Source organism: Mobula hypostoma, chromosome 2, assembly GCF_963921235.1.
Source record: "Mobula hypostoma chromosome 2, sMobHyp1.1, whole genome shotgun sequence".
NCBI lineage: Eukaryota > Metazoa > Chordata > Chondrichthyes > Myliobatiformes > Myliobatidae > Mobula > Mobula hypostoma.
In genome coordinates this window covers 128,202,281-128,223,125 of record NC_086098.1, presented here as the reverse complement: position 1 = coordinate 128,223,125, position 20,845 = coordinate 128,202,281, and the positions used below count along the sequence as shown (strand labels likewise).

Genomic DNA, 20,845 nt, shown 5'->3' with positions numbered 1-20,845 from the left:
TTGCCGGGACTTGAGAAACTCAGTTACAGAGAAAGGTTGAATAGGTTAGGACTTTATTCCCTGGAGCGTAGAAGAATGAGGGGAGATTTGATAGAGGTATATAAAATTATGATGGGTATAGATAGAGTGAATGCAAGCAGGCTTTTTCCACTGAGGCAAGGGGAGAAAAAAACCAGAGGACATGGGTTAAGGGTGAGGGGGGAAAAGTTTAAAGGGAACATTAGGGGGGGCTTCTTCACACAGAGAGAGGTGGGAGTATGGAATGAGCTGCCAGACAAGGTGGTAAATGCGGGTTCTTTTTTAACATTTAAGAATAAATTGGACAGATACATGGATGGGAGGTGTATGGTGGGATATGGTCCATGTGCCGAGCACAGCCAAGAAGGGCCAAAAGGCCTGTTTCTGTGCTGTAGTTTTTCTATGGTTTCTAAGTTGATGCCAGCAGACTGTTAACTGTAAGGAGAGGATAAATGAACTTGGATTATTTTCTCTGGAGTGTTGGAGACTGAGGAATTTGATAGAAGTTAGTAAAACTATAAGAGGCATAGATAGCTTAGAAAGTCACAGTCTTTTTCTCAGAGTGAAAATGTCAAATAGCAGAGGGTTTAAGCTTAAGGTGAATGGGAGGAAGTTTAAAGGAGATGTGGCTGCAACTCTCTACCACACAGAGGATTCCGGGTGTCTGGAATGTACTGCCATGGGAGGTGAATGAAGCAGATATGATAATAATATTTAAGAGACATTTATACAGATATATGAAATGGCATGAAATGAAGTCATACGGACTATGTATAGGAAGATGGGATTAGATTGGCATTATGGTTGGTGTAGTCATGATGGGCTGATGTGCCTGTTCATGTGATGTACTGTTTTAAGTTCAATGTAATTTTATATGTTTCAAAGAGATCATTCATTCGCCTTCTGAGGTCCAGTGTCAGCCATTCCTACTCAATCTCTCCTCATCTCAGAAATTAATCTGACAAATCCATTCTGTGAGTATGTCCTTTGTTGGGTAAGAATTGTATGGTTATGTGCCAGTTTCATAATTATTGTACACTGATGCACTGAAAGAAAGAAACCTTCTCTGCACAAGCGGCTTCATGACTAAATGGTGCCTCAGATACACGGAGAGCCACAGACAGTTACAATGAATGTACTATGACAATGCGATTACTCAGTGCACCACTGAAAGAAGAAACCCCTGGGGCAGAAAATCCCAAAGATGTAAACCACTCCGAGAAAAGCAATTCCACCTCAGCTCCACACTGAATCCCAATTTTTCTGGCGGTGAAGTGAGAAACGCAAGGCTTTCCAACCTGGGGTCCACAGATCCCTTGCTTAATGGTATTGTGTATGGCATAAGAAAGGTTGGGATCCCCTATGAGAGGGAAAGCTTGATGAAACAACTGTGCCCTGTTTTCAAAGAGTGAAACAAAGCAATGAGCTTTCAGAGAAAAACAAGGAACATTTTTCTTTTGCACGCACACAGTAAAGTTGCAACATCTATGCCTCTTGACGTTTAAAGATTCCCGCCTACTGCTGTCAAAGGTGGACTTGGAGAAATTAGTCTTTTTTCCCTTTACTGCATCAGAAATATTTGCTAGCACATCCCTAACCCACTGAGTGCCTCCAAGATATTGCTTTAAAATATCTATCCAGTTTCAAAAGAAATTGAATAAAATAGAACAAAAATAATTCAACAATATAGCAGAAAGCTTTTCAGCCTTTGGCACCTATTCCACCACTTGATAACTTCTTACCTCAGTGCGACAGAATTCTCAATTCCCTTAATATCAGAAAAACCTTCTGATGCTGGAGGTATGTCAGGGCACCAATCACACTGCTTTGTGAAGAGGTGGAATGTTAGGACAGATGGCCTAATGTTGGCAGCAAGTAACATGAATAAGGAATGAAAGTGCAGGGAAGATGGAACTGAGGGGAAGGTTTTACTGAAGAGCAGATGCCCAGCACCAAGTTGTGTCTTTCTGGCACTGGATCTAACTCAGTGGTTTGGGCCATGGGACCTGCCTTCCCCTGAAAGAGCAAACAGCAGGAGGGTGACTAGATGTCATGTCGGCAGAGGACTACCTTCAATTAAACTATTAGAGTGGAAAGATAAAAAACTCATCTGAATTAAGCTATAGTGTTAGAACAAAAAACACTACAGAACAGAAACAGGCCCTTTGACCCAAGATGATATCAATCTGATGCCATCGATGTGCATATGGTCCATATCTCACCATGTGCTGCCAGCTCACATTGCTGGTTTAAGTGCTTCTTAAATGCTTCAATTGTATCCATTTCTATCAGCTCGCCTAGCAATGCATTCCAGGCACCTATATACCACTCTCCATATTGTAAATATCTTGCTTAGTCAACCTCCTTTAACCTTTCCCCCCACTCTCAGCTTAAACCTATGTCCATCAGTGTCTGACATTCTCAGCTTGGGAACTCTGCTGACACCTCTCACAATATCTGGAACATGATCCAAAAGGAGGGGATGGAATTGGATACAATCACTATACTTAAGAGGCGCTCAGGAGGCTTAAGACCACAGAGAGCATTCTATCCAGATTCACAACTTGATATGAAAACTTCTCTGCCTAAGACTGCAAGAAACTGAAGAGAGTTGTGAAAACAGGCTGGTCTATCACAAACACCAGCCTCTCTTCCATTTACTGTCTAACCTTTTGCTGTGTTGATTAAGCAGCAAGCATAATCAAGGGTCCCTCTCACTCTGATCATTCTCTCTTGTCCCTTTTTCCATAGGTCAAAAGATAGAAACACTCAGGAGCGTATACAAACACAATCAAAAACGGTCTCTATACCATGGTTAAAGGACTTCCTATACAATAAAGATGAACTCTTGATCCGTCAGTCTACCTTGTTATAGTTCTTGCACTTTATTTATCTGTCTCCACTGCCCTTCCTCTAAAAGCAGAAAAACACTCAGCAAGTCAGACAGCATCTGTGGAAAAAGCAACAGTTAAAATCTCAGATCCAATACTTACCAATAGTAACTGTTTCTCTTTCCTGATGCACTGATAGTTGCCAGAATTTTCTGTTTTTATTTCAGATTTCCAGCATCTCAATTTTCTTTTGACTTTCAGCCCTAATATCTATTTACTCTACAAAAACCCAAATTAAAAAGACATGTGGTCATGACATTACCATTTTATGGAGACTTGCTGTACACTATGATACCTGTCATGTCTCCTAGGTTACAACACTGGCTCCACATCAAGAAGATATCATTGGATGTAAATTTCCTCAAGGGTGTCCTAAAATCATGAAATACTCTGTATAAATACAAGTCTTCGTTTTTTCTGTGGAAGGAAGTGCTTAGTACGATGTTTTGTCGTTGCCTAGGGGCAGGACTTTTCAGTCAAGCAACAAAAATTCCTTTCTAAAGGTATTTCATCCCTCCTAAAGAGGCAGTTCCCCATCACACCCCAATCCCCTCCCATCCCCAGTCAAGCTATGACAGTTAAGAAGTAGACGACAGCATCCAAACATCAACACACTAACAATTAGATCTGTGTATGAAAATCCAACACAACCACACCGAGGTTCAAACTGATCCAACATTATGGCACCTTCTCTTGAGAGACTACCCAGACGGCTGCCGACTGACGTCAGTGGTGATGGCTGACTGACAATACTCACCCAGACCCTGCATGGGACAGACAGACGGGCGGGCTATTTGAGGATCATATTAGAATATCGGCACTGAGGACAACTCCATGATGGAATTCTCCACATATATAATGGTGCTGAAGAACTTTGCCTCCTGTACTCACTTGCATCAGTCTGCTGGTCAAGGCAGGTTCGCCTGCACTGCTTTCACCCCACGCAGGGTCCTCCTTCACGGCCACGTCTCCTATACAGAGTCTTGTCCTGGGAGTGAGTACTAGGGCAGGGGGGTGAGTAGGAGCTCAGAGGAAGGCAGAGAGCAGGGTGACTTGTTGTCTTTTGGCATTCTTTAAAGTGCAAATTCCAAACACTGATACGGAGACAGATGGTCAAATTGTCAGATGCTGGTAAGAATAAACCTTCATGGTACAATTCATGCGGAAAATTCTCGTCGAACAGAGGTAACCTCACTGAGTAGCAAGCATCTACAGCAAATCTTGCACAATGGCTCAGGGGTTAAGCTGTTTCTGAATGGTAGAGACTGGGTTTCTCATCTATCTACCTCGCCGTGCTTCTCCGCAGTGTATGAATGTGCTCTGCATCTCAAGTCGGGCCAGCTGCAGTTTGTTTAGCTGCCTTCTGAGTGAGCTGTAAACAAGGGAACTGAGCCAAAAGAGGTCAGCGCCAAATGGCAGAGAATGAAAGAGTGAGTGATTTAGAGACAGGGTGAGAGAGAGAGAGAGAGAGAGAAAGAGAGAGAGACAGGGCGAGAGAGAGAGAGAGAGAGAGATAGGGTGAGAGAGAGAGAGAGAGAGAGAGAGAGAGAGAGAGAGAGAGAGAGAGAGAGAGAGACAGGGGGAGAGGGAGAGAGAGAAAGAGGGTGTGAGAGAGACAGGGTGAGAGAGAGAGAGAGAAAGAGAGACAGGGGGAGAGAGAGAGAGAGACGGTGCGAGAGAGAGAGACAGGGAGAGAGAGAGAGACAGGGTGAGAGAGAGAGGTGTGTGAGGGAGAGAGAAAGAGAGAGGGTGAGTGTGTGAGAGAGTTAGAGAGGGTGAGAAAGAGAGAGAGAGAGAGAATGAGGGCAAGGAGTTTGTGACGCATAGAGCACATCACATGCTGATAGAGATCACACAAGAGAGAAAGATACATAGTGTACATGTGAGGGATAGGTACATGACGTGGAAGTGCAGCACATATCCACAGACAAACATGCATGCATTGTCACACACACAGAAACACACGCAATTAGATAGAAACAAGCACACAAGTGAGACTTCACAAAAAACAGATAGCCAACTACAGACAAAACAATACCAAGAAGCATAGACGGAAAGGTACACACTCGCATGAGTATGTAGCAGAGTCACGTATACATGCAATATATAAGCTGAGAGATACAGAGGCACTGATCCGGAACTACCTCCCTGGTAGGGACAAAAGGAAAGGCAAGCAAGGGGCAGAGAGAGAAGTGAGACCTTTGATGCAGCTTTGGTGAGTTTCAGAATTGATGATTATCTCTATTGAAAGAGCTTAGAAGTAAATGCTTCATCAGGGATCAGAGTATCATATTTCAAAACATTTTTAAAAAGAATCCAAATGTCAATTTAGGAGGATTCAGAAGGCAAGATGATTTAAAAGAAAACTCCCTAATTAACTGAGTAGAGAACAGCAACTAATTTTAAAACCTGGAGAAACGCATCAAACCAGGCAGCATTTATGGAAACAGTTAACGTTTAAGGCTGAGCCCCTTCATTGGGACCGCAAAAAAAAGGTGAGGGCAGAGTAAGAAGGTGGGGGGAGGGGAGAGAGAAGTACATGGTAGGAGGTGATAAGTGAAACCAGGAGAGGTAGACTGGTGAAGTGAAGAGCTGGGAAGAAAAGATAGAAGAGCGTAGAGACCATGGAAGAAAGGGAAGGAGGAGGAGAATCTGCAGATTTCCAGCTCTGTAGATTTTCTCGTGTTTGTGTGTCTTATACCCTCTACTATCAGATTCTCCTTTCTCCAGCCCTTTATCTCTTTAACCTATCAACTTTCCAGCTTCTCACTCTGACTTTGCATCTTTTTTTCCAGTCCTGGTTAAGGGTCTCTGCCTGAAATGTTGACTGTTTACTTTTTTCCATAGATGCTGCCTGGTCTGCTGAGTTCCTCCAGTATTTTGTGTGTGTTGCTTGGATTTCCAGCATCTGCAGACTTTCTCATGTTTGTATTTTTTAAATCTATCTGCCACTTTTTTAGAAATTATTTTAAAAGCTTTTCATAAAGCCAAGCATTAAATCTAAAAATCTATTGAAACTTAAAACCTATCTGCTTCAAATAAACACAGATTTGAAATGAACAGGGAAAGAAGTGCTTTAAAATCCACAACTCATCAACTGATTTCCATCAAGTCTTGCACATATAAAGCAGATTGAAACAGTAATATCCTGGCATACTTGACAGGAATGCAATCAGACTGAGCCATATAAGGAAACACTGCGTATGTCCAATAAGCTACTCAGACACAGGAAGAAGTTTGGTGTTAGAGTCCTAAAATTTAGAGGAACGAAATCAAGACCCCCATTAGTAGTCTTCGGGTGGTGGGGTGGAGAAATATCACCACTAAGGGAGGTGTAAGGTGCTCCGTCCCTCCGCTAGCCTGCAGGTCGCCCTTGGGTAAGGTGTAGAATCGTTTATCCACCCCATCAAGGTCATGTGAAGCCATGGCAGCAGGCTGTGGACAGTCATATAAGCATATCACAATTTCTGGTTATGCGACCACTGATGCCAGGCAGACAATCTCTGAAGAGTATTGATAATGGCTGGGGTCACCTGTCTTGCAAAGATGCAGTGCAGAAGAAGGCAATGGCAAACCACTGGTGCAGAAAAATTTGCCAATGACAATCATGGTCATTGACCATGATCACCTACATCATACGACACAGCATATAATGATGATAATGATTAGTGGTCATACCCCAAGTGGTAAAGTCCAAGGTTAAAGGAGTCATAATAAAGAGTCTTGAGCTGAAATCTCTTATGTTTAAAAATCAAAGAGACTCTGTAGATGCAGGAAATCCAGAGCAACACACACAAAATGCAGAAGGAACTCAGCAGGCCAGACATCATCTAATAAAAGGACAAAGCAGTTGACATTTCAGACCAGGATTCTTCATCAGGACTCCTTTAACCTTGGACTATACTCCTTGGGGATCATGACCACTAATGGGGGTTTTGCTTTCACTCCTCTAAGCTCTGGGACTCATGGGTGCTCCAGGTCACTCCCACCTCCCAAAGGTGATCAGGTGGGCAGGTAAACAGGGCTCTGGTATGGAGGTGAATGGTGGAATCTGGACAGGGTTGAAGGGAATATGGTGAGAATAAAACATGCAATTGGTATAGGAGCGGTGTCAGTGGCTGGTTAATAATTGGCATGGGCTTGGTGGGAGGCCAAAAGGCCTGTTTTCCATGCTGTATAATATGATCTTTGACAATAGGAAAGGGATATTGCATGACCTTTTCAGAGAGCTGACACAAGTAGGATTGGCCTAATGCCTTCCAGTATCATAGAAAAATATAGCACAGAAAATGGCCCTTTGGCCCATCATGTCCATGCCCACCTTAGTACCCATCTACACTAATCCCATTTTCCAACTGTATCCATCTATGCCTTGCTTATTGAAGTGTCTATCTAACTGCCTCTTCAAGGAAGCAGTTGTACCTGAATTGGAACTGTTTTATTTGAAATACAGATGGGCTGATTTATAAATTTGCTGACACGAAAACTGGTGGAATTGTGGACAGTGAGGAAGATTTTCACAGAGCACAGCAGGACATAGATCAATTACAAATATGAGTAGGGAAATGGCAGATCGAGTTTAATCCAGACAGGAGTAAGGTGTTACAGTGAAGTCAAATGTTGGACCAAGTATACATTAAATGATTGAACCCAGGAACACTCACATACAGAGGGACCTTGGGGTGTGTCTCTGTGGTGGCATAAGTGTAGTAAAGAGGGAATATGGAATGATTGCAATTATTGGTCAAGGTTTGAGAATAAAAGTAGGGAAGTCATTTTGCAGCTGTATAAAATTTTGATCAGGAACATTTGGATTATTGTGTGCAATTCTGGTCAATATATTACAGGAACGACGTGCAAGATTTTGAGAATGTGCAGAGTAGATTTACCAGGATGTCGCCAGGATTGGAGAGTATTAACTATAAGGAGAGGCTGGACAAACTTGTTAAATTTTTCCCCTCTGAAACATCAGAGACTGAGGGGCGTCCCGAAAAAATACATGAAGGCATAGATTGAGTAAAAAGTGTTTTTTCCCCCCAGAGATTTGCCAATGCCTCAGATCTTCACATTTTAACATTCTATGCCAGTAATGATCTGTACTTCTTTCCTCATCTGTGCTATCCCTGATTAGCAATCTCACATCTCCCGCCACTGGTCCTTACAGTTATGTCTGCGTCACACTCCTGTTGCGTTTATGGCTGGTTGCCTTCTGGTACAAGAGCTGCTGCTGGCTCTCAGGATACCTTAGTTCATCACCCTCTGTGAAAAGCTTCTGCCTCAAGCACCACGCTGTGAAAACATCCACACCAATCACCTGCTACTCATTCCACCACAATGAAGGACTGTACTGTGCACTGGTGCATTTAAAATAAAATGTTTGTCAGTCTTCCCCAAGGTTTTAAGCATAGAACCAGGTTGAGATTCCAGTGCAAGGCTGAGACTGTGCTACACTACAAGAGCAATGGCCTTTTAGATGAAATACCCAGCTAAATTTCTCACTTGGTCTCTCTTTCTCTCCTCCCCTTCCAATCTATCCAAACATAGTTCCCATCATAACAAGGATGGATAAGACCAACAACAGGTCAGCAGGTTAGACAGCACCCATGGAAAGAGAATCTATCAATAGTTCAGGTCTGTGACACTTCATCTGAACTAGGAATGAGAGGGGTGCAAGTTAGTTTACAGTTTGAAAACTAGGTGAAGGAGGAATGTGAATAATAAAAGGAATGGCTACGATAGGATAAGTCGAAATGGCCTAATGGTGGGGTGGCAGTTATCAGCACATTAAGCCTACTTGTCAGTATAATGTGTTCCATTAGGTTATGACATGGACAATCAAATCCTTTATTTTACTTACAGTACTGTGCAAAAGTCTTAGGCACATATATAAAGCTAGGATGCCTAAGACTTTTGCACTGTATTTTATATTGGTTAAAATAGGAAGGTGATTGGGAAACAGAAGTGAGTACTCAGCTTTGCATTAGCTCAGTAGCACTAAGTGTTATTTGGTAACTGGAAATGCATAATATATATCACTGTGCAAAAGTCTTAGGCACAGCAGCTATATATAAGTGCCTTAAGACTTTTTGCACAATATTGTATGCTACGGCTCAGGCAGAGGTACAGGAGATGATCCTATGGAGCTAATACCAAGAAAGGAACCTGTGGGTTTTCCATGGTGCCCTGGCCAATATACGTCCCTCAATCAGAATTTTCTGATATCATTACTGTGTGACCTTGTTGTACTTAAACTGACTGCCATGTTCCTCGATGCCACAACAGAGTCAACATCACAAAAGGTAAGGATCAATGTTCCTTATCACCTGCTAGCTCTGTGAAAGTCGCTATATAAACAAGTTTTTCTTTTATTTTCTTTTTACCTTTCATTGAAATGTCCATTTAAAAAAGGAAGCCCTTGAAACTCAATGTGAATCCATTAAAATGTTTGCTTCCCAGAAAGCTCATGAGTAACTCATTATCTCGGAACTAGTTCCGCTGAGCATCAAAAATGTAGCTGAAAAACTCTGCATCTGCAGCCTCAAATCAATCCATTTGTTTCCACGTGAACATACTTAATTATCTTTTCTATCCAGGCTTTATACAAAGAGCCATTAATATAATTTTGGTGAAACTGTATTTTTGACCATGGCCATACAATTTTCTATTTTCAAAATAATGTTGGGAATCCAGCGTCCCTTTTTTTGCCGATAAATCTCGTTTTGCAAACAACCGTCTTCTGCAAGCTTTAAAAATAAAATCTCCAAAATATCATTCTATTACTCTCTTTACGGGCTTTTGCTTGGAATACAATGCCCTGAGACTTGACTGAGGATTCGTTAACTAATCCACAACAACTATACATTTTGGCCAAATAATTGCTAGACTGCATTACACAGAGTAGGTGTTAGTTTTCATGAATTGCATGAATACAATGATAAGTCCTTTAATTCAATCTTTCAAACTAACCTCATTCTTAAAATAGTTCATACCAATGCCCAGGATGGTAATATAGCCCATGGCTCAAATTCCCTTTTTCTCCATTTGCCAAGTCGATATTAACCTTGCCTCAATACCTAAAACTTGCGAATTGTCAACCTTAACATCAACCTTTAAAAGCTTTAAATGAGCATGTTCATCAATGACTACATTTGGACTAATACAAATACTCTTAGAGTCAGAAGGTATTGCATCTGACCCACACCCACTTAAGCCCTGCAGCCACATTAATTTTTAGTGCCATCCAACCCAATCTATCATGTTAAGCCTCCAATTATTCTGCATTGAGTGAATTCCAACAGAATTATATGCCACATACTAAATAATATTTCCATTTGTAAGATGCTGAGCTTGTTACAGAGTAAGATCTCTAATGAGTAGACTTCCATCTGTGCCAATTACAGTGGATTCCACTTAAATGGAATTTTTACGTTCTGACCCAATTAAGCAGCTGCCCCAATTATCCGAAATTTTATAGAAAGAGTTAAAAAGGTATTTAAAAAGAAACAAGATACCATTTAATTGAGTAACACATTATGTATTTAAATAAAATACAGAACTTAGAACATGACCAATATTACTACAGTTCTGTAAAACTGTGTATTAGTTCGTAACGTTTACTGGCAGAGGATTTCATCAAGTGTACACTGGTATAATATTTGATTGGTAAACTATCCATTCTTATCTTCTTAGAGCATCAAGGTTTAATGCTTTTCCCAATAACCAATGATTTCTTTTTATCAGTTCCTGACGCATTTGAACACAAAACAGTTATGTGATCCGTTGCTTTCTTTGAACCTGACAGTGTTGCGTGTTTGTAGCAAAGGGAACCGTCTGGCATGGCACGATATAAAAGGCTTGTTTCATCAGCACTGTTGATATCACCTACACAAAATTTTTGAAGCAAGTTGGAGAGTTTTCTAGATTTCCACGTTTCTGCACTCACAGATTCAGCATTACCTTTCTCACCATGTGCTTTCTTGAATTTAATGTGGTGCCCACATTTCCATTGGGACAACTGACCATCTGTTGCTTTAAAATCTTTGTGACTCAGCTTCTTAGCTAGCTCGTCTGACTTGTTTTTTTTTATTATTGGTCCACAGGCATGCACACTTCATCCAGTTACAAAGGAAAACCATTGATTGAGGGCCTCTTCAACATCTGAATCCTTACCTTCACGATTTCATTGGGATGTTCCCTGGTGTCCCTCGCATAATGCCCATTCTTCTCACAGTTTGATGTATCAAGCGTGCAACTGTAGATTTCAGCACTTCAGTCAGCTGACTATGATTGCTGTTAGGTGGGTTTTGGTCCAGCAGGGTAATTTTTTTCAGTTTGTGTCAAATCTTTTCATGGCAAGGGTCCCAAAAAATGTTAAAGTCAAAATAAAAAAAATTATCAAAAAAAAAAACACTGCCTTTTGAATCGGTGTCTGTCAGCCCAAATGGATAACATAAGCACATGCAACTGACACAGCTGTTTACTCTGAGCACGGTGTAGTGTCCAACGGCCACACAAGAGAATGTGACTGCTCATCTCCTGCCCCAATTAAGCGGCACAGTGTCTCAAATAAACGAAAGGAACCCCAGCTATTTTCTCAATTTGTTTTTGTTCTTTAAGATTGGTACCAAATTATCAGCTGTCCCAATTAACCGATGGCCAAATTAACTGGAATCCACTTATTCTCACGTGTAACTCCTTCATTTCCAGTTTCCCACCTACTCCATTTCAAAGGTCATACCCAACACGACCTCCTGACTCCTCTCCAAAAGTGGTTTAAGAGAACACCCTGCACATCATTCAAGGTAATCCAATGTCAAGTGTTGTGCACACGTCCACAATCCATAGGACCGCTTAGTGATGCCACATCGGTGGTAAGGAAGAAGGTAAAAGCTATCCCTATATAAAGTTTATGTCCAGCTTCAAGACTGAAATTAGTAAGAAGGAGTGAAGCAGGTGTTTTTCAAAGTGCAATGTTTTTATCCCTTCATGGAATGCTGACAAAGTGGGTCATTGTTGTACATCTGTGATTACCCTTCAACTGAGAGTCTTGCTAGGCTGCCAGAGAAATGTACAGTGGTGCAGCTAGCGGTGTTGCCGTCTTACATGTCCAGCAACCTGGGGTCAATCCTGGCCTCTGGTGCTTTCCATGTGGAGTCTGCATGATCACTATGTGTTTCCTCCGAGTGCTCTGTTTCCCTTCCATATCATCATGAACTCAGCAAGTCAAAGGTTTCGTTTCCGTGCTTATAACTGAATAACAATTGAGAATGAACAGCAATGCTGTGGTCCAAGTCACGTGTGGACTGGACTGGACATTGTCAGTAGATTTTTGTCCCTGAACAAGGTGGGTCTTCATGGCAATCTGACAATGAATTGAAAGAGCTGTCAAAAGTACAAGGATAGAGGTTTATAGTAAGGGGAAAGTGTTCATAGGGGATATGAGGGGGACTTTTTTTTCATCTAGAGGATGGTTGTAATCTGAAACATACTTAGTGGAGGAGACAGGTACTTTCACAGCATTGAAGTATCTGAAGAGGCACTTGAATCGCCAAGGCATTGTAAACTACAGACCGGCTGCTGGTCCAGGGGATTAGTGTAGATGGGTAAATAATGGTCAAGGACATGGTGTGTTGAAGAGTGCTTCTCTGCTATTTGATTATATGATTTTATCAGGGTCATCAATGCCGATGTTACATCCTAATGCTATGATTCAACTCCAATATACACATTAGTTTCACTATCTCCCAAATTCCCAATATCAATTCAAAACAGCTCAGCCAGCAGGAATCTTTCATTCACTAGATTTGGCCCAGTAAATGGCTCTCTGCTATTTATATATTTGCAATTATGCTATAAACTGACAATGAAGTTCAATCTGCAGGACAAACTCATCCAGGGGCATAAATATCACTAATAACGTCCTGAGTGTCTTACTCTCACTCTTCTTAAAGTATCTACTGGAAAAATTGCATGGGGGGAGGGCTACAATAATTAGTGCAATTAAATGAGATTGGACATCTCCTGCTGAAAATAAGGTATGTGTGAATGAGTCCTTTTAGCTTGTCAAAACCACAACACGTGTGCAGTTTCTACAATTTGTTGTGGCCTGACACTTTATATAGGGTGAAGTGAAAGGGTAGGGCCTCAATAAAGTTTGTTATGCATCTCTAAATTATTTTATTCTAACCGCTGTTTCATTTAAAGTAATTGTCCCCAGACAATATTGGTCTACATGTTATCACAGTTCTACCCACCCCTCCTTACTCTGTGATTTAAAACAAACTTTTCTTTTCTGGATCTGTCATTTATCCAAAAGATCAATGCTGTTTCTCCCTCTACTGTTGCCATCTGACCTGCTGAACATTTCCAGTGTAGAGTCATAAAGCTGTAGAAGAAATCACCCCCTCTGCCCACTGTGTCCCTGGCAACGACACTAACTCAGACATCCCACCCTGCAAAAACTCATTTCAGGGAGGTAGCGCCATCAATTTGCAGGAGACTTCCAGGAGAGGTGTGATGTCTGCAATAGAGTAGCTCCTTAGCAGCCAGCCAGCTAGTTTAAATAACGTTAGCTATTGTAATGAACGAATGACACCTGTTAAACTCACCTCAACATGTCTTTTACAGTCTTAACCCACCATGGGCAATAGAAAAGTCACTGTTGCAAACAGTGTAGCGAGCAACACTGTCATTATCTTTGACCCCTATTAGGCAGGGGTACACTTTAGTGTAGTCTGGGGTGACGTACGTTTTATATATTTTTTTGGAACACTCTGCAATGGCGCGCTCGCGCGCTCTCACTTGCTTTCTCTCTCGCTCGCTCTCTCTCCCTCTCTCACTTGTTTTCTCTCTCACTCGCTCTCTCTCCCTCTCTCACTTGCTTTCTCTCTCACTCGCTCTCTCTCCCTCTCTCACTTGCTTTCTCTCTCACTCGCTCTCTCTCCCTCTCTCACTTGCTTTCTCTCTCACTCGCTCTCTCTCCCTCTCTCACTTGCTTTCGCTCTCGCTTACTTTCTCTCTCACTCGCTCTCTCTCCCTCTCTCACTTGCTTTCTCTCTCACTCGCTCTCTCTCCCTCTCTCACTTGCTTTCTCTCTCACTCGCTCTCTCTCCCTCTCTCACTTGCTTTCTCTCTCACTCGCTCTCTCTCCCTCTCTCACTTGCTTTCTCTCTCACTTACTTTCTCTCTCGCTCGCTCTCTCTCCCTCTCTCACTCGCTCTCTCTCCCTCTCTCACTTGCTTTCTCTCTCACTCGCTCTCTCTCCCTCTCTCACTTGCTTTCTCTCTCACTCTCTCTCTCCCTCTCTCACTTGCTTTCTCTCTCACTTACTTTCTCTCTCGCTCGCTCTCTCTCCCTCTCTCACTTGCTTTCGCTCTCGCTTACTTTCTCTCTCGCTCGCTCTCTCTCCCTCTCTCACTTGCTTTCTCTCTCACTCGCTCTCTCCCTCTCTCACTTGCTTTCGCTCTCGCTTACTTTCTCTCTCGCTCGCTCTCACTTGCTTTCTCTCTCACTCGCTCTCTCCCTCTCTCACTTGCTTTCTCACTCGCTCTCTCTCCCTCTCTCACTTGCTTTCTCTCTCACTCGCTCTCTCTCCCTCTCTCACTTGCTTTCTCTCTCACTCGCTCTCTCTCCCTCTCTCGCTTACTTTCTCGCTCGCTCTCTCTCTCGCTTTCTAACTCGCTCGCTCTCGCTTGCCTTCTCTCTCGCTCTCTCTCGCGCTCGCGCTCTCTCTCGTGGTCGCTCTCGCACTCTCTCTTGCTTTTCTCTCGCTCGCTGTCAAAAAAATTGATTTCCGTGATATTTTATATAATTTGCGGGCATCAGGGAGCCACTATTAATATGCGGGAGACTCCCGCAAGTTCCGGGAGAGGTGGGGTGTCTGCTAACTCCCAAGCAACACACAAAGGCAGTGGAGGAACCCAGTGGGGCAGGCAGCTCCTATGGAGGCAAATAGATAGTCAACATTTCGGCTAATGATCAGTTCAGATGAAGCACTGCTCAACCTGAGTTCCTCCAGGGCCTTTTTTTGTGCTGCTCCAGTCTTCCACATCTGCAGTTTCTTTGTTCTACACTAAATCCCATTGTATGTTCTCGTTATGACAGCGTAGGTTTCCTCCAGCTGCTCCTGGTTCCTCCCACTTTCCACAGGCGTGTGGGTTAGAAGGTTAACTGGTCACTATGATTGGGAAAGCCTACCATTCCATGTCTAGACTGGATTTCCGGAAATCTGATCGCTTGGCTATCCTCCTCCTACCTGTATATACTCAGAGGCTAAACAGCAAGGCTCCAGAGATAAGGACAACAAAAAGTTGGTCCCGGGAGGATGACGTACAGCTATGGGATTGCTTCAAGTCCGTAGAATGGGCTGTATTCAATGACTCATCAGAGGATCTGAATAAATGCAGCATGGTTATCACGGATTTTATAAAAACAGCTGTAAACAAGTGTGTCCCCAACAAAATTATTCAGCGCCTTCCCCAACCAGAAGCCCAGGATGAACTATGAGATCTGCAATCTGCTGAGGGTCAGATCAGTGGCATTCAGGACTGTCAACTAAATTCAATAGAAGAGATGAAGGTACGATATCTGGAATGCCACTCACATGGGAAGTGGCAATTCCAGACCAAGCTTGAATCACTGAAGTATGCTTAGCAGCCGCGGCAGGGCTTGAAATGCTATCAGCTCCTGCAAAGTGACACCAAGCGACATTGGTGACAACAAGGCTTCACTCCCAGATGAGCTCAAAGCCTTTTATGCTCACTTTGAGCATCAAAACATGAAGGCACCTTCACTCCCATAGCCCCCAATGACCTTGTGATTTTAGTCTCTGAGGCTGACCTGTGATCAACTTCCTGAAGTATTCACCAATATCTTTAATCTCCTGATTTGGCAGTCTGAAGTGCCCATCTGCTTCAAGCAGACTTCAATTATATTGGTGCCTCAGAAGAATATGGTAACCTGTCTCACTGGTTATTGTCCAGGAGCACTTACATCCACTGTGACAATACACACAAAATGCAGGTCTCGGCCCAAAACGTCGACTGTACTTTTTTCCATAGATGCTGCCTGACCTACTAAGTTCCCCCAGCAGTTTGTATGTGTTGCTTGAATTTCCAGCATCTGCAGATTTTCTCTTGTTTGCAATTTGATCCACTGTGATGAAGTGCTTTGAGATGTTGGTGATGAAACATGGCAACTCCTGCCTAAGAAATGACTTGGCTTCGCTCCAATTTGTCTACCATCACAACGGTTCAACAGCAGATGCCATTTCATTGACTCTTTACTCAACCCAGAACACCTGGACAGTGAAGATGCATATATCAGGATGCTCTTCATTGACTACCGCTCAGCACTTAATATTATCATCCCCTCACAACTAATCAACAGTCTCCAAGACGTAGGCCTGAATACCTCCTTGTGCAATTGGATCCTCGATTTCCTCACTTGCAGACCTCAGTCAGTTCGGATTGCTAACAACACCTCTTCCACAATCTCTCTTAGCACTGGTGCATCATAAGTCTGTGTGTTTAGCTCCCGATCTATTGGCTTCATACTTATGTCTGAGAGGCTAAGCACAGCTCCAATGCCACATTTAATTTTGCTGACAACACCACTGTCATTGACTGAGCCAAAGTTTAGCGGTGAATCACCACATAGGAGGCAGACTGAAAATCTGGCTGAGTGCTGTCATCACAACATCTTCTCACTCAAAGTCAACAAGACCAAGGAGATGATTATTGACTTCAGGAGGAGGAAACTAGAGGTCCAAGACCATACCTTACTGGGGATCAGAGGTGGAGAGGGTCAGCATCTTTACATTGCTCAGTGTTAGAGGATCTGTTCTGGTCTAGTACCTAAGTGCCATTATGAAGAAAGCATGGCAGCACCTCTACTTTCTTAGAAGTTTGCAAAGATTCGGCATGTCACTTAAAACTTTGATATACTTCTATAGATGTGTGGTGAAGAGTATATTGACCGCTTACATTACAGCCTGGTGCGGAAACACCAGTGCCCCTGTACGGAAAAGCCTACAAAAAGTAGTGGATTTGGGCCAGTCCATTATGGGTAAAGCCCTCCCCTCCATTGAGCACATCTACAGGGAGTGCCAACATAGGAAAGTAACAGTCGTCATCAAGAATCCCCTCCATTCAGGTCATGCTATCTTCACGCTGCTGCCATCTAGGAGAAGATACAAGAGCCTCAGGACCTGCACCACCAGATTCAGGAACAGTTATCACCGCTCAACCATCAGGCTCCTGAACCAGAGGGGATAAATTCACTCACCCCATCAATGAACTGTTCCCACAACCTTTAGACCTGCTTTCAAGGACTTTTCATGTCATGTTTTTGATATTCATTGCCTATTTATTGATCTATCTACCTACCTATCTATTTATTATTTCTTTCTTTTTATATTTGCACTGTTTGTTGTGTTTTTTTTTGCAATTGGTTGTTGTCCGTCCTGTTGGGTGCAGACTTTCATTGATTCTATGGTGTTTCTTGTATTTACTGTGTTTGCCCTCAAGCAAATGAATCTTTGTAATATGGTGACATATATGTACTTTGATAATAAATTTACTCTGAACTTTAAACCTCCTCTGGCAGCACATTCCAAATTTCAACCACCCTGGGTAAAAAAAAACTTACCCCTTAGATCTGTTCCCTGTAGTTACTAAATTGGTCATAATCATGTCACTGGTATGGGAGCTTCCTTTATGCAATTTGTCTCTCTATTTCCAATGTTGTAAAGAGTTGTAAAAATTCGACAATGAAAAAGAACAACACTGCCAGAATATAACCATTTCTTTGATGAACTTGGCCCTGAGTTCACAATGCTAGATGTATATACTTCATACTCCATTGGCCAAGACAAGCAGGATACCCACACCACTCTCATTTTCAAAAACTATAATGAGAGATGAAATTGGTTTATTATTGTCACATGTACCAAAGCACAGTGAAGGCTTTTTTTTGCATGCTGTTCACACAGATCAAATCATTGCACAGTACTTTGAGGTAATACTGATCAACCACTCTAATCCCGGCAATCAGTAGTCCGGTTCCACCACTGGTTCGGATGTAGTTTTCGCCAGACTAATTTCAAATTTCTCGCATTGCCATGCCAACCCATCGCCACTGTTTTGGTGGAGCCATTAGCAGAATCAGCTGTTGGCATGGTCTTTAAAAGAAGCAAATTGTTTATCCGTGTTATTCTGGATTTATTTTTATAACCTGTGCTTGTCCAGCCCCAGTCATGTCTTCATTAAATAAAGGAAGTGCTTCTCGTGATATAAAGCGCAAACACCATACGTTATCTATACAAGATAAGGAGGAAGTTCTGCAAAAAACTCGTCTGTGAAAAACATATGTAATTTGTATAACATTGGCTCTTCCATAGTTTATGATATAAAGAAACAAAAAGAAACATTGTTCCAGTTTCTTGCTGACAGCGAGTCAAAAAAAAACAGATGTACATAGGAAAACAATGAAAGATGGAAGATGTTCACCACTAGATAAAGTTGTTTAAACTCCACGTAGTTGTACAATCGAACTCCTTTACTTTGGAAGTGGCAATAGCCAACCTTCCAATATAAGTAAATACAGATACCTTGTAAGATATTTTGCCTGTCCCGTACTTCAATAAATTTCACTTGCTTTCCATTTGTCGTCTCTTTTTTCCTTATTATCCAGTTTGTGCTATTTACAGGGTACTTCAACTGTAGGGTAAGGTGATCATCAACTGGATTAGAGGTGTTTATCTATTTAATCCCAACCCACCCACCTGTGATTTGGCGAAATCAGTAATGTGGCACTTCACAGGTCCCAATCGTTCCAGATTTGTGGTGGTCAAACCGTACAGGGAAAAACAATAACAGAATGCAGAATAAAATGTAACAGCTACAGCGAAATTCATGGAGGGCAGAGTTCAGGATGACGGTGCCTAACGGCGACTCCTTTGTTTGCATCTTCGGAAACAGCTCTATTTCTAACTTTAATATTTTTGTTTCCTGGAATTACACGCTGACTTCGGTTCTTTGCGGAAATGGGACTCACTACCGGCTGCTTTTTGATATGCCGAGGGCACAGCCGGGAAGACTAACACCCCTTCGAGGTGCCGGATTTTTGTAGCTCCGGAGGTGGGCAAACTCAAGGCCGGTGACACCGCCTGGTGTGTCATGGGAGACAGAAGATCGTGGGCAGCGAGCTGGCTGCTGGCTGTGAGCCCAGAGTCCCGAGTTCTTTGGGCGCAGAGCTCGGAAAAAGCGACGCAACAGACTCTTAACATCATAAATCGGTGAGTTGTTTTGTTATGTTTCCCCTCTCACTGCCAAACGGAAACACCTCTTTTTCCCTTATCAGGGAGAGAGAGAGCCTGTGGTATGTTGAATTACCGGGTGAACGAGTAGTCTTTGGGTACTGCAAGTCTGTGTCTTTATTAATGCTTTGCTGCACGCTTGAATGGTTGGTGGGGGGTGCTGATACTTTTTTGCTGGTGGGGGAGGGGGAGTCATTGTTTTGCTGCTGCTTATGCGTGGGAGGGGGAACTGGGGGGACTTTGGGGTTCTAACATTTGACTGTCATCCATTCTTTGGGGCACGCTTCTGGATGTTTGCGAAAAAAAAGAATTTCATGATGTATATTGTATACATTTCTCTGAAATTAGATGTAGCTATTGAACCTATTGAAAGTGCATGCAGGTAACATGAAGGTGCCAGACCACAACAAGGAGGACTCTATTGCTCATTGGAGAGAAGATCAGTTTTAACTATCATTCCAAAACAGTGGCATTGCTGTTATCTGTGTAGCGCATTGGCACTGGTTGTAAATCCACTGCCTCACAGTGCCAGTGACCTAGGTCCAATCCTGTCTTCAGGTGTTGTCTACGTGGAGTTTGTACACTCACTCTGGGTATCCTCTGAACGTCCTGGCTTCCTCCTACACCCCAAAGACATGTGAGCTGGTAGATTAATTGACCACTGTAAATTACCCCTCACATGTAGGTGAGAGGTCGAATGTGGGGAGTATAGAATGTGGGATTAATGTACGATTAGATTAAATGGACTGTTAATGGTAAGCATGAACTGGGTGGGCCGAAGGGCCTGTATTGCCGCTGTATGACTCAATGTCATTAGTGAAGCAATACTTCAGCGCTACACTGGACTATCGGCCTCGATGCTGGTGTTCAAGTCTCTGGGACGGGAACCCCAGTGTACTGACTCACCCACTGAGTCAGTACAGATGTAACACCACAACATCAGCCAATCTGACAGACTCCATTACCACATGCACACAGAGGAAATTTGTCTAACACAAAATATTGTGTAACTCACAGAAAAACATTGCTACATTTCTTGCTCATTAATGACGGTGCTGGTTTATGGTTTTTCTCCCACTCCCCTCCAGTCATATCTGCGCCTCGTTATCTCATCTCACCAGAAGTACAGACAGAGCCGTTGCACCTCAACATTCTGGAGGAACCTCCTATAATTTTGCCCATTTCTTTCCATCGCTTTCTGCTGGAAGAGTTTCCCTTCCAAGGAGAAAAAAGCCTGTGATAATCTCCACAGTGGAACAGACTCCACAGTAACAATACCTCCAGGATGGATCTATCTGCACAACGGGAAAGACTTCATGGTGTGACAACCTCCAAGGTGGGCCCCTTCAGAATCCGAGTCAGGTTTATTATCACTGACTTATTTTGTGAAATGTGTTCTATCCAGGCAGTATTGGAGTCTGCACATCAGGATTACTGCATTACATAGAAGACAGGAACATTGCAGAATACCTCCAAAGGGGTTGCCTTCACTGCAGGACTACCTCCATGGAGAGCTTCGTCACAGTAAAGGGCAGGAACCCAAAGCAGCATTAATGTTCCAAGGAGTACAATTCCACAAATCCTTGAAAGTAGACAGTGTGGGAAAGAAGGAATAAAGCAT

The 20,845-nt window shown here is 42.8% G+C and overlaps 1 protein-coding gene across 3 annotated transcripts in view; it reads right to left on the bottom strand.

The window, feature by feature from the left end:
• The window catches only part of daam2 (dishevelled associated activator of morphogenesis 2), a 397,811-nt gene that overhangs the window by 294,615 nt on the left and 82,351 nt on the right, over window positions 1–20,845 (bottom strand). Inside the window, exon 1 of one of the 3 annotated variants that reach the window (XM_063040648.1) lies at window positions 3,801–4,096. The exons of the other annotated variants lie outside the window; for them this stretch is intronic. The gene's annotated coding sequence lies outside the window, so the exon portion shown is untranslated. Of the gene's footprint in view, window positions 1–3,800; window positions 4,097–20,845 lie in introns of those variants that run through there. 3 annotated transcript variants of the gene reach the window in all.